Source organism: Drosophila virilis, chromosome 2 (genome assembly GCF_030788295.1).
Source record: "Drosophila virilis strain 15010-1051.87 chromosome 2, Dvir_AGI_RSII-ME, whole genome shotgun sequence".
Classification (NCBI taxonomy): Eukaryota; Metazoa; Arthropoda; class Insecta; order Diptera; family Drosophilidae; genus Drosophila; species Drosophila virilis.
This window is the reverse complement of record NC_091544.1, coordinates 11,388,908-11,403,361: the sequence shown is the minus strand read 5'-3', so window position 1 is coordinate 11,403,361 and position 14,454 is coordinate 11,388,908. Positions and strand designations below refer to the sequence as shown.

At 38.6% G+C, this 14,454-nt stretch overlaps 1 protein-coding gene across 2 annotated transcripts in view; it reads left to right on the top strand.

Moving 5' to 3' along the window:
* Tl (toll like receptor) overlaps positions 1-14,454 on the top strand; it is a 50,977-nt gene that overhangs the window by 19,800 nt on the left and 16,723 nt on the right. For both annotated transcript variants that reach the window (XM_070206734.1, XM_015172108.3), the window contains exon 2: positions 12,647-12,751. The gene's annotated coding sequence lies outside the window, so the exon portion shown is untranslated. The remainder of the gene's footprint in view (positions 1-12,646; positions 12,752-14,454) is intronic.

Below are 14,454 nucleotides of genomic sequence, written 5' to 3'. Positions count from 1 at the left end.
TTCGTTTGACTTTGCGCTGATTTTCAATTGCTTCGCCCAACTCCTCCTCTTTTTTTTTGTTGCTTCTTTTTTAATAATAAATGCAGAGACAACCGAGACTTGCCAGCAGTGCCCTGCTTCTACCCCTACCCTACGCTGTGTGCTGGCTGTGGCTAGCCAGCTATGAGTATGCCGGAAAGGACCTGCACACTGTTTGTCTTTCATTCCCTCTCTCTATCTGTGTGTGTGTGTGTGTGTGCATTTGTGTTCTTGGCTCTTTTTTATGAAATATTTATGCTAGGCTTTGGTCAACAGTGAAATTGATTTTTGCCGCTGCCATTGCTATCAGCCAACCCGATCCCACTCTGATATAGTGTGTGTCTAACAGCAACGCCTCATGTCGGTCAATTGCCACCCATTCCCGCTGGTCCAACACGTTGACATAGCCAAACAATTAAGGTTATGACCAGGACGTCCACGCCCCGTGATGCATGCATGAAATATATGAATTTATCATTCCCACGTGAAGCTCGAGCTCGAATATTCATTATATTTAACGCACGGCCACTCACCTTAGTTATTATTATTATTATTATTATTTTTTTTTTTCAATAATTTCTGGGCAATTAATTGCTGATAAATGTTCATCATGTCGCATGTGGCAAGTCCCCTGTGTGCATTTAAGCAAAGTTTCATGAAACAACAATTAAATACTTTATGCCACAGACTATAGCGGCAGCTATAGCCACGCCAGGCTATTATCATTAACATTATCAGCATTAACAACATTTTATCAACATACCAGGCGGCAGCAGGAGCCGGACAACATTATTATATCATTAAAGTTCCGCACAAAAGAGATGAAAGTACTTGTATTTTTATTTTATTAATTTTTAATATGAATGGTGCTGCTGTTGTTCTGGGGTTTTTAAGTGAATTCTTTGAATTAATTGCGAAAAGAAAAAAAAAACGCATTTAAACAATTTATTTTCATATAAATTGTTGCGTAACTTTTGCAATTTTTATAATTTTAATTAACTTCATAATGTGTATTATCTTTAATAGAACAACAGACACTACAACTAAAAAGCACCATAGAAATTAAATGCAGCTTAATCCCATTTGACTAGAATATTTGCTTTACGCGCCTAAATTGTATAAATATTTGACACATAAATACAAAAATCGTTTCGATTGTATTTATTTTTAAATGAAAACGTATTTAACCTAAAATATTAGCAAAGTGACCTTGCATATTGTTGTTTACAAATTGCAGTATGATATGTGCATGAAATATAGTCTCATTGTATTGACACTTTAAACAGATTGACGTGAAATTTCGCTAAAGCTCTTAGGGAAAAAGGCAGAGTTTTGCATTTGAGTCTATTTCAGATTTAGCTCAGACTTCACTGTCAAAGAACAGCATTTGAGTATCAATGTATCTAATTTAAGTCTGAAACCTCAAAACCTCGATTTAGTTCTATCTAAATGAATTAGACACAAAAAGAAGTTCCAATTTGACAGTTGCGCGAAGTTGGTTAAAGCACATTCACACACAAACACAAACTTCCACTGTTAGTGTTGTTTATTAAAAAAATCATTTTTCATTGCCATAAACACACACTCAGGACGCTTGAAGGGGGCGGGAGATGAACGGCAGAACGAATGCATGACAGTGCCAGGACACGCACATGACAGTCATCAGTCAGTTGGTTAACTCGGCGCTGCTCCTGCTGCTCGCTTAAGTGTTTGCTCGAGCTTTACTCGCACAGTGTGACCATAATCTGCCACAGACACTTGCACAGCGACACTTTTAACAGTATTAACAACAACAACAACGGCAAATGCGAGTGAGTGAGAGACAGTCATATAAATAAACATGCGACTGGGGCTGAGCGCAACTGTGTATGTCCTTGCATAGCCTGATAAATGATGTTGCGACAATAATTAATTATATGCCAGCAGTGGGCGAGAGGCAGTGGTAAACGCGAAGGCGTAGACTGCGGAGCGGGCGCCAGCCACAGATAGGTCAGCTGTGGGCGGGTGTAGTTTACCCCGCAAGTATTTCATTTAATTTGCGCGGCATTTAACAGTGTTCCAAGGAGGGGATGCAGGTAAAAAGTTGAGTCTAAAGGCGGCCGCAGAAGCCACAAAACGATGCCTCAAAGATTTCAGTTCATGTTTGAAGTGCATATTCTTTTTGTATGTGGTTGTGTGCGTGCCTGTGTGTGCGAGTCTCTGTGTTTGTGGCTGGCACTTTGCTATGTGCACTTTATGTCAAAGCACATTAGACTCAAATCACTTTCCGCTCTTCCAAACTCGCGCTCTCCTTTTCTCCTCTCTCTCTCTCACTCTCTTTCTCTTTTTGCCTTGGCATAGCTCGAACGCCTGCAGGCGAGCAATTAAATAGCCATTTGAGTTATGCCAGCCACTGTACTTGTGTGCATGCATGTGTGTGTGAGTGTGTGCGTTAGTATGTGCATGATTTAGACATTTCAATTTGCATGTGTTAACATGCAATGCAAAAAGGATTCGATTCTTATCGTTCGCCCACTCGCTAACTCACCCGCAATGCTAAAGGGCAACTACCAACTGGCAACTGCTTCTTACTTCTGGCCAGATCCTGGCCAAATAACTGCCAACTGCCATGCAGCCCCGATACAAAGTGTTTTTCCAAGCGCTTTGCTCACTATTTTCTTTCTTGCATTCTTTTCTTTTGCCATTTCTGCTTGCATTTCGCATTTGAGTTGAGGTTTATTATGGCGCAACTTTCCACACTTGCATGCCATGTGGCTGGCGCAACCAAACTCTTCCCAGTCCCCCTATCGAGTACATATGCCACAGCAGGAGTTGCCACAACCACTCACCGAGCACCTTCTTTATGTGGAAATTTGAATATCCTGCGGTAATTTCCACTATTTTTAGTACTTTGTTGCCCTTTTGAACTGTCAGTAGTACTATGGAGCTTACATTATAAACACACACACACACATAGATTGTTATGTGCACGTGTGTGTTGGTGTGTGTGAAGCAGAGCTTAGGTGACGCCTCGCTGGGAGTTAAGTGCCCAACACTTGCAGCCCCAAACTGCGCTGCGCATCTTTTGTGGCATTTGCGGAGCACCGTTCAACTTTGAGCTTTCCTCCCCTCGAAAAAGGGGCCATGTGTACGCCTTCGTGTGTGCGCCAAATGAGGTAAGGTTTCGCTTGTATTCAACCCTTTATTTGCATGCCAACCGAGTTACTGTTTATAGTTTTTTTCATATGCGACAAATTGCAGCACAAACTCAACAAAAAATATCGTAAATATTTCTTAAATACCTATCATTGTTTATACAAGCTAAACATTCCAACATATGTAGAGAAAATAAGCTAAACAGTGCAAAACTCGAACAAATAGGTTAAGCAGCCGATTGTGAATCCAATTGCTACTTAATTTTTAAATTCATACAATTTTAATATGAAATCAAAGTGGACGTCAAGCCATGGCCAAAATGTCATCAATCACGAAAATCAGTTTAGTTCTGACAAAGTTTTTACAGCTTGAAGTTTTGGTATTATAATATTTTATATGAATTTGATAACTTTAAAAACAAAACTTTTTAAATTTTTGTTATAAAGTTCGGTAGGAAAATTGACCGCTTTATGCTAAATTAGTTGGATGTTGTTTTCAATATAATTTTTTTTATTTTATACATATTTTCTATTTATATGTTTTACATTTACTTAACACGACGAAGTGAGGTAGACATATCAAAGCTTTTGATCATTTTGTAACGTTCAGATTCTCAAATCTTGAGCAAAATGACGCAAGGCATGGAAATCGGTTTAGTTTTGACGATGCTATTGAAGTGGAAAGTTTTAAAGTTTTGTTTAAATAGAACTTGACGTGCAAACTTGGCAAAGTTACATAACTTTGCTGTGCATAGTTCGTAGTGCTCGATAGGAAAACTTGCGAACTGTTTAACAACTAGCTCTATCGCACACACACACTCGTAGGCACACACACACACGCACGTGCATAGACCCAATTAGAAGTTTTTTGATGGTCGCAACGTTTCGTATGTTGATTGAGAAATTAGCCAAGTCGAGGACTCTGGTCTTTTGTGCTATTATAACGCTCAAAGGCCAAGCCGTGCTAAGGCTGTGGATGCGTATTTAACTGTATGTGTGTGAGCGTGGGTGTGTGTGTGTATGTGTGTGGATGGGAATGTGAATATTGCGTGAGTCGATTTGCTCATTTGCAGCGCATTGCTCGCTCGATGGGTTTTTGGTAGCCAAATGAAGCCCCTGTAAGCCAGCAGCCGTATGTGAGACTCTTGAGTGTGTGCGTGACAATTGTTAGTACAGAGTTTTGGCAAAAGTTTTGTTGTTTGCCACGAACTATGCACTCCATAATTCTGGCCTGGGTTTCACGTACAGCCAGCCATTTCTGCGTAGGCCTAATCGACACTTTGGCTAACAAATTTGTGTGTGAGTGTGTGTGTATGTGGGTGTATGTTGGCCACATTGATGAAGTTGATCGTTTAGTTTATGCGCCAAGTGCGTGCCCTGAATGTTAAGCAGAAAGCAAACACATAACTTTATTGAGTCATGGAGCCGCATAGAGCAGCAGATAAAAACGCGAGATATTTCAGCTTCCAGCCGCACATTAACCTCAAATCGAATTGGCCAAAGCGCGCAGCTCGCAGCTAACTGACATGTTAAATGCGGCCATCAGCTGCATGTGTAAACAACACACAAACTCGTGTCCAATTATGGTCAGCTCCGCTGGGTCAACAGCAAGCGGGTCATTTAGGCCAACTACACATAGTTGTGGCTAGCGGGGCAAGTGACGGGGCTCCAACACGAGGCGCGGCAGCATACTAAAAATAAATGAAGACATTAGCGACGCTCAAATGACATGTTATCGACTTTGAGCCAAACGGAGCGAGCGGCTGCTAAACAGGCCAACCGTTAGGTGGCCAAAACCAAGCCCAGTCTCATTGTCGTTCCCATTCCCGTGCCCATTCAACCCTCCCTGCTGCTTCGCAACGACCCATTCTAGATCATAAACAAACAACAATAATGCGCAACCTTTCGATATGGTCGGGGTCTGTTTTTTTGTTGTTGTTGTTGTTGTTGTTGTGCCTTTTTAAAGCGCTCGTTTTAGCGCGCTTTAGATTCTTGGCTATGATACAGAAACATGCAAACTTCCGGAGTAGGGCGGAAGTGCAGAAGCGACAGCGCAACCACACACACATATACACACAGAGACATCGCAAATGCGATACACCCGCACTTACACAGGCACACATGAAAAAGCCATTAACTTGCACACACACGTATTTTCTGCAAAGATTGAAGCTACGGATTTGGCCATTTTAGTATGTGTTTCGCGATAAATTTTCATTTTGCCGGGCTGCGCTTTTCCGCCTCATCCACCTCAGTCAGCGTGCAGCAGAAGCTACCGACATGCACGTAAATATTTAAACAGCCAGCCAGAGTGGAGAGAGGGTTGTGCAGTCGAATGGGGGCGTGTCAATATAGCCAAATGGCGCCATTACAACTTCTCTGGACTGCAGCAAAATGCAAATCAAGTTCTTACCCCAAGACTTGGCCAGCACTCAATCAATGCAGGAGCCCCCATCAATTAAAGGTCATTTACATGTCAATGCAGTCAAGTACAAACCACAAACAATAGAACCACATTATACATACTCGTAATGCCACCAACTTGACTCCTCGGTAATTGAAGCCCGTCGCTGCGTCACGTCATTCTTGGATTTCCAACTAACGGACTGCATGTGCTCGCATGTGCTCCCAACAGACCTGAGCGCAACTCTCTTTCTCTTTTCACTCTTTGCCAAATTGCATTTGCTGTTGGCCAAAATAGTTTTCAGTTTGCAATTTTTACAGCGTTGTAATTTGTTAAGTGCCATGGCCCACACATTTTTAGTTTTATGGCTCCTTGGGCTCTTAGTTTTACATATTAGTTTTCATTTTTGGGTGCCCGCATTTCAAATTAAGTCATTAAAGGCACGAACAAGTCTCGTTCAGCCTTAAAGGGCGATATTAAAATAACAGTTTTGGAAAAGGTAAAACCAAGATAAACATTTAATGTTTCTATCAAGATACGTCATATATAATTATAATTATACTTTTTCAAGAAGCAGCTATAGAAGGTGATATCTTCGCTATTTCAATATAGTCTTACAAGGCAGACTGTCTCCGTATGTTTCTATTCAAACTTTACCCTGAACCTTTATTAGACTTTGCATATGTTTTATTACGACTTTAAACATTTTGAAAGGAACTATCGATAGAGTCTTGAGTTTTTGTAATAAGCAATATTTTGTTTTAGCACCAAACTCAAAGTTCACGAGCCCCGATTTATATGATGTAAGCAGCATCTTTCAGGCTTCGGATATTTAATATAGCTCCTTAAGGGAAATAAATTAATATTGAATGAGCATTTAATCACATTTGTCAAGGTACGATCTTGTTATTTAAGTTATATCCGTATAGCTGCAATAAATTTTTCACAATTACATTAATCCTTCCCTCTGTTAGTTAGGGTTGTTGTTAATGTTTAGTAAAATATATTATAGTTATACTAAAATTTTCGATAGCTCTTAACGTATTTTTGACACAAAACATAAATTCATATTCGAAATTTTATTCGCGGCAGCTCAAAAGTATGCTTTAGTTTGCATAATGCAAAGCTGAAAATTTCGCATTCCTCTCTCACAAATACACGCACACACACTCACACACACACGCAAGCACGCACACTTTAACGGGACAATAAGAAATAAATGAGGAAAGGAGCAGCTCGCGAGTTGCAAATTGCAAATTTCAGTTGTGCATTCAACTGATTTGCATATTTGTCATTGTTTGTTGTCATTGTTCTGGCCTACACTCACAGCCACCCACCACCCACCACCCACCATGAGCCACCCACTCAATTTATGTGTTGCATTGTTTATGACAGCTTTATCGCAAGTTAATGACATGCGACTGTGATTTATGTGGCCGCTGCAAATATGCCAGACAGAATGTCGCCCTGTTGTCGGACAAGTGACAACAAAGTCAGCCGCCGCCGCCGCCGCCGCCGCCGCTGGCAGAGGGCGCTAATGAGCTTTGCTCTAGCCGAAACTACTTGAAAACTTTTCCATTTAAAGTTTATATTAATTTGAGCAGTATATATATATATTTTTTTGACCAGCTGCAACTGACAATAAATTGTTTGGTTTTTTTCGGTGGGTGGATAGGGGCAAAGAAAACAAATTTCGCAAGCATGACAGTTGACATTTATGCAGAATTGTTTGTCATGCCGTTGTCTGTACCGCCCGTAACTGAACAAACTTTCCCGGTTTCACCTCAAGTGGCAGGCCTGGATCCACCCAACGCATCCGTATTGAAGTCCTTGTTTGTTGTCCTGCCAGCATGCCAGACTGCCAGCCTGCTTGCCTGGCTACTTGCCCGATGCTGGCGACGTAATTTTTATAATGAGAAATTGTCGGCACATAAAATGAAGTCCACGCGATGACAGCTGACAATGCGCGAGAGTTGTGCTTTCCCCTTAGCCCCACACCCACTTGCCCCACATTTCCCCCAAACAGAACTGCGACGCGACAACTACCCCACTCAGACCCGCTGGCAACAATTGCTGTTAATTTAAAGCCCTTGCAAATTTCCGCGTCAGTTGCCCAGCGCCTTGTTATTGCTTTTTTTGTACATAATGAGTACGCGGCATTCGCAAGTTTTACCATACCCACACCCAAAACTGTAAAGTGCGTGTATATAGTGAATATAGATCATATGCGATGTTGATGAGGTTCATAAGAAATTCAAATAAAGTCTATAAAGCAACAGTGCTCTAAAGAAATAAAACGTATTGAAAGAAACATTTATTTCCTAAAAACAATTTTAATTTTGCGTTTTCCCTTAAATATCTATTCTATCTAAGTTTATGTTCGACAAAGAGTATAGCCAAGCGGCTATTAATATTTATAGACTTGTAATGATAACGATAATGGAACTAACTTCAAAATATGAAATAGATTTACATAAAGAAGAATTTGTGAATATATAAATATTAATTTTTATGCTTTTTTGTATATTCACATAAAACATGCCGACTTACTATAGAATACCTAATGCTTATTTATATAACAGCAAATAATAATAAATATAGATTTCTTAAGACTTAAGATAAGTTTTACGGGAAGAGTATTTTCTTGTTGGCTAACTTTTGCTGCTATTTACCCTCTTTTTGCATCCCATTGAATCGGTCAGGCCTGTATTTATGCGCAAACTTTCTTGATTACAAAGAGCAGCGCAAAATGCGGAGAAGAAGCGGAAAAGACAGTCAACAAAAAAGTATTTTTTTTTTTTGTGCCATTCTCGTATTTTGTGTCCAGCGTTTACTTATTTCGAGAAAAGGTTAAGAAAAAAAGTACAATCTTTCAAGGTTCGATGCGCAGAACTTTACCTGAATTGTTTAAGTACATAAGCAAAGGTCAAGTGAACAGTTTATGTACCTGTAAAAATGCCAGCTACTTGATATATAGGTACATGCATTGTTAAAACGCGATTCTTGCTTTTGCGTGCTTATATATCCAGGGCATATTTGGCTTTTTAACATATTTTTCTTGCTTTTTGAGGCCAGTCATATATTTCAATTAAAGTTGAACATGCAAAGCATAAGGGGAACAAACATAAACAACTGGCCGAAAAAGAATTTCGGCCTTAACTTAAGCAGCGCTGTCCCAAAAAATCAGCGCAAAATTCTTTATGTGCGAGCTGAGCTCAGCTCATGCGTGAGCTAATGAAAAATGATTTATATGCGAGCAGCAGAAATGCCTGTGCGATGGCAACAACTTTACCACTTCGAGAGGGCTCCTTATGCGTGCAACACAACTTGCTGACTTTGCGGTGGCGGCCCAAAGCCGCACAAATGGTAATTAACACGCTGCACAACTGTGGCTAACAACAACAACAACAACAACAACAAGGGCAAAAGAATGCATAAAGCTGCTTTCCTGGTTCAATGCGCCCGCTGCGGTTGCCAAGTTGATTAGAAAAGAAATGCAAAATCGTTGCTGAGCAATGAAGAAGAGGGAAACTAGTTTTCATAATGGGAAATCGAAGCCCCAATAGTAACAAGCGCAACAAGAACAAAAACAACAACAACAACGACAGCAGTAGAACACCCACTGCAATAGAAAGCAACGCTTAAAGTTGGTAAACAAAGTGTGGCCCAAAGCCTTAACAAAGCCAATTGTGTTATGTACTTATTCTTTCATTAGCATTGTTAGCAATGCATAAGCCAAGAGGCAGCCAAGCGCAAATAATGCACATGCAGCTAATACGCACACCATCACATACATTTGCCCCCAAAACAGATGCACAGATACAGATACAGATACAGATACAGATACGGATACACATGTAGATATAGATACAGATGCAGCTATAGAAATATGCAGCACGTATGTAATTACAAGAATTTTTTTGCAGTTTATAAATATTCAAGCAGAAGTAAATAGAAGTAGCGCATAAAAAGCTAGAGAAAGAAGCCAATAGGGGTTCTATGAGTGTGTGTGTGTGTGTTTGTATGGAGGGGCTGGTTGCATGCATCCGGCAGATGCGCTTAAACATGGTAACCCTTCTCCCTCCCAACATATAGCCCCCACTCGACGAAAAATGGGGAAGCCGGCAATGCTAAAATGCCACACAAAAGGCGCACAAAAGCAGTCCACAAGCTGCATGAATGCAGACAGAAACCCAAATGCATAGAAGCAAATAAATTAGCAACTAAACTAAAAACAAAGCAAAGTGCCTGAAAGCGACGGTTTGGGGCAGGACCGTGGCGTGGGGTTGTGGGGAGGGGCGGTGATGGTGCGCGCTTGTTTTGTGCATAAATAGGGAGACAAAAAAATACCTACGGCTGCAATGAAATTATGTACAAATGCTGGGCGCGTGCGGGTATAGAATACATTCATTCACACACACACACACACACATATGCACAAAAATGGTTAAGTATTTAATGTTTGGGAGTGTGTGGTTGTGACGTGTTGTATGCAGACTGCCTGCACATCTGTTGACTGCGCCCAGAAACAGATTTGCACATTTTATTATTAAACAAAAAAATACCTTAAAATAAAACACGCATAGATAGCAACGAAATAGATATACTCTTTACCTGAAGCTTATGTGGTTTACATTCCTTACAGCCTTCGCGATTTGTATTCGCTGTCAAGCATTGTGGCAGGGCATCAGTTGTGCTTTAGAAATAATGTGTGCCGACTTTTATTAACATCCATGGATGCATGCAGCTAAACAGCACTCATTATGCGGCACCATGTTGCGTCATGTATTAAAATTAACATGAAGCTGCTTTTGTTTTACTGTTCTTGATTCTCCTTTTTTTTTTATTATTGCTTTTTTTTTTGTTTCGCGCTAAAGAACCAAAATGTTGTTGTCGGTCTGCCACTTGACTGATTTTCAATATGAAAATGCATGCGAAGGGAGCTGACAGAACAGACAGAGCGAAAGACATGCAGACAGCCAGACGATTGGAGGGGGCGAAATGGGCGGTATTGCTGCATGCTTCGGTGAATTTGAGCTGCAACTGCAACATGGTGTGGCAACAAAGGCAGCTGTAGCAATGGACTGCGGCTTACAGACCAAACAAGTGTACACACACTCGCACACATATATCTATCTATACATACACATATGTACGTGTGTATGATATATAATAACATGTCTTATTGTCAGTCTGCCCGAACGTGAACTGTTATATATAAGCCAGGCTTAATTAATTGCTATAAATAAGCCTTTGAATACTGGCATTTGTACTATGGCCAGCAGACAGCTTATGCAAAATGCATTTTTTTCATTATAACTATCTAATTTTGAACAAACATGCAACACGATGTGGCAAATACTTAAATACTAACATGAATGCAACAACATTGTTTGCAAATGCGTCTGGGTTAAAGTAACTTATCAACCTTAGGCAACACTTTTCGAATAGCTAAAGGCAACGACATCGAAACGAGATGGTCTATGGATAAACGAGCTGGCACGTTATATTTATGTGCTACAAGATAGGATAAGATATAACATTAATATAGAAGATATGTGCGTAACAATAAATCTTAATATTAATCTACTTCGTGCTCGTTATTAGCATCTGGCTCCTTTGAATATATTCTGTATAGAATGTATAAAATATATATATTTGGAGACGGTGCCTTGTGATTTTTTTAAATAATCAAAATCAAAATCGAAAATATTTCATTATACTTATTGATTTATTATTTAATCATAGTTTTTGTCTTTGTTGCAATTATGCGTACATAAGACAAAATAAATTGTTCAACTTACTAAACAACCAATTAAAAAAAAAAAGTGAAACTAATGACAATTCGTAAACAATTCTTAGTTTCAAAATTTGCATCTGACCTGCAATTAGACATTTTTCCTGCACAAAAACAGTTGCATTACTTGATAAAGAAAATAAACATCAGCAAGGGACGAAAGCATGCAATATATGCTGACCATTCCAATTTATATGTACATAACAAAATAAACAAAAACTTTGCTGATTTCATATTTATGACTAGCCCTAAAAATATATATTCAAATTGATGCAGAAGCCGAAATTGTATTTGCAAACAAGACTCGACCGAAAAATGTACTCAGCTTGACCCCCTTTTTGCCTCTGAAGCTAGATGATAAATTTATTATTTATTTGAGAGATTTCTTGCATTGAATTAGATGTTTGGTATTTATTATTTCACAAATTTTTTCTTTCGAATAGAATTTAAAATTGTAAATTCAGATTGGGCTGGCAAAATTTGAAAAACCACACAAATTCAATTGAAAAACATATTAATAATAAATTGAATAGATGAAAAACATTTTTCTTCATCTGCAGAGCCTGGGTAATGGTAGAATATTGTTCTTATCTAAGCTTAAATTTTGAACTAAATATATGTTCTACATGTAGATTTCCTTTTTATTTCTGTTTTTACCATGTTTCATGCCAAGAGGCAACCTCAACTCATTACTACTCAGCTTTTTTATCCCTACTTGGGTCATGTTGCAGCCTTCTGTTGCACACGCACTTGACTTGCAAATGCTTTTTACAGATGCACCACCCTGCAATGCTAAGTAGCAGTGAGCTTAATTAAATTAAACGCACACACACACACACACACACACTCACACGCACACAGACTCCTATGAATAGACATTAGGTATGCGTTAAAATTTAAGTGGCTTACACGAGCGTGTCATGTACACATACTTGAGCATGGGGCCAGGACGACGCCTTATTTGCCACTTTTGCATATGTATGACATAATTAGTGCTATAATAAAACCAACACACACACACAAACACACAAAGAGAGAGAGAGAGAGAGAGAGAGAGAGAGAGAGAGAGAGCCACTCCTAGCTCAGAAGTGGCAAAGCTAAAAAATCGCTGTAAACAACATTTTTCTTTTGCCTGTCGCTCATTTGAAATGGTAATAAGAAGTCGTTCATCTACATATTCTCTAGAGATTCTCTTTTATTTTACATAGATACTCTTTGGCGAACATTGTACAGCGACTCCCAGTTATTTTTGCATATTTTTTATGCTGTTTTTTTTCTTTATTCTCTTTGCAGTAAATTACTTAAAAATACATTAAAAATGTACAACAAACTTCTGTAGACGCCAAACAAAACGAAATAAAGGGTAATTTTCCACTGCAAAAGCAAGAGCAAAAAAAGGTGAGCCAAAATAAATATTAATATTATAATTAATGAATGCTGAAATGATTATGTTTTATTTACATACTATGCTCGTGTTTCTGTGGTTTGTTGGTTAAATTACAAAAAATAAACTATATTATTTATTAAACCTAAATAAATAAGCACGCGAAATTGCTAAAGAAAATAAAATGTGGTTATAACAAATGTATACATGCGCTGTTCCTGTGCAAATAAAAACTTTAAATTCTGGTTTATGAAAATTATATAACAAGCAGAAAGTAGACAAAAAAAAACACAAATTAACAAATGGGCTTTTTCATAAGAGAGAAGCTAAAGTGAATTTGATCCCCCTTAACTCTTCCAAAGCAACTGCATGCCAGACTTTAATTCAGCATGGATTGTATATGCGAAGTGTGAATATCAGCTGTAAATTATGCAATGAATACTCCAGAGAGCTCATAACTTTTATCACTCACTGTCACGCGCGCGCACACACAAAAAAACACACGTATATCTGCTCATACAGACACATGTATATATTTGAGTATATCATATTTTTGTCATATGCAACCGTGTGGCATACAAAACAAAAACTAGTCTGACCAACCATTTTGTATATGTACATATATATGTGTGTGTGAATTTTTATGTGTGGATGTTGCAAACAAAAATTATTCTTTCCCTTTGCTGCAACAACGAGATAAACTTGCCCAACAATTTATATTCTTTGGCATGGTCCACACACACATACACAAACACACACACACACGGGCATACAGAACCCCACACAAAATCAAATACACGCATACCGCCTGCGGCATGCAACACTTTTTTGCGCCTCTGTGTGCGTTTGTGCCCCAACAGCAATTCGCAACTGACATTGCTGCAACACAAAAAATAAAAACGACAAAAAAAAAATACACTCAAGTGCTAGACAAATTATGCGTCAAGTGCGATCCTGCGGCTCAAAGAGCTGAAGAATTTAATTAAATTTGAACAAGGCCAGCAACAAAAAGAGTATATCTGCCTGCAACGAACGAATAACAGATACCCTGTACTGTATTTAAAAATGAAATGCAAATGTTGTTATATGGGATATAATTAATATAAATTTCAGTTCCCTTTACGTTTGTGGTCAGTAAATCTATTTATATATTTTAAATATTTTACTGGTTGTGATGTCTGTCTTTTAAATACATTATTATGAATTGACATTAAACAATTGTCAGTGAAGCTTCTATAATCTCTGAGAATGAATGCACGATATGAAATCGTGAAAGCGAGGTCGCCATGTTTCTTCATACATATATACTTTTATACTTATAATATATTTGGCGAGTCTATAATACACTACCCTCTTATTCGCCCTTTGTTGATGCAGGGTATCAAAAGTCAACAAACTGCAACGAACTGAATGTTACATTTAAGAGCTTTTCGGGCAACTGGCCACTATTTGTGTGTGTATGTGGCTTTTGTTCTGCGAAAGATGCCCACTTAATTGAATTCCATCAGATAGATGGCACTGACAAAAAAAAAAGAAGAAAACCGGGCTGGGGTTTTGCTATACGGACAATTGCATTTGCCATTCACTTTGACATAGAATTAATCAACGTAAACCCAACTCAACTCAACTTGCCGTAGTTTATTTGATTTAATACACATTTATGGCATAAATAATTACATTTATTTATTTATGCACAATAAAATGTGAATTTAAATGC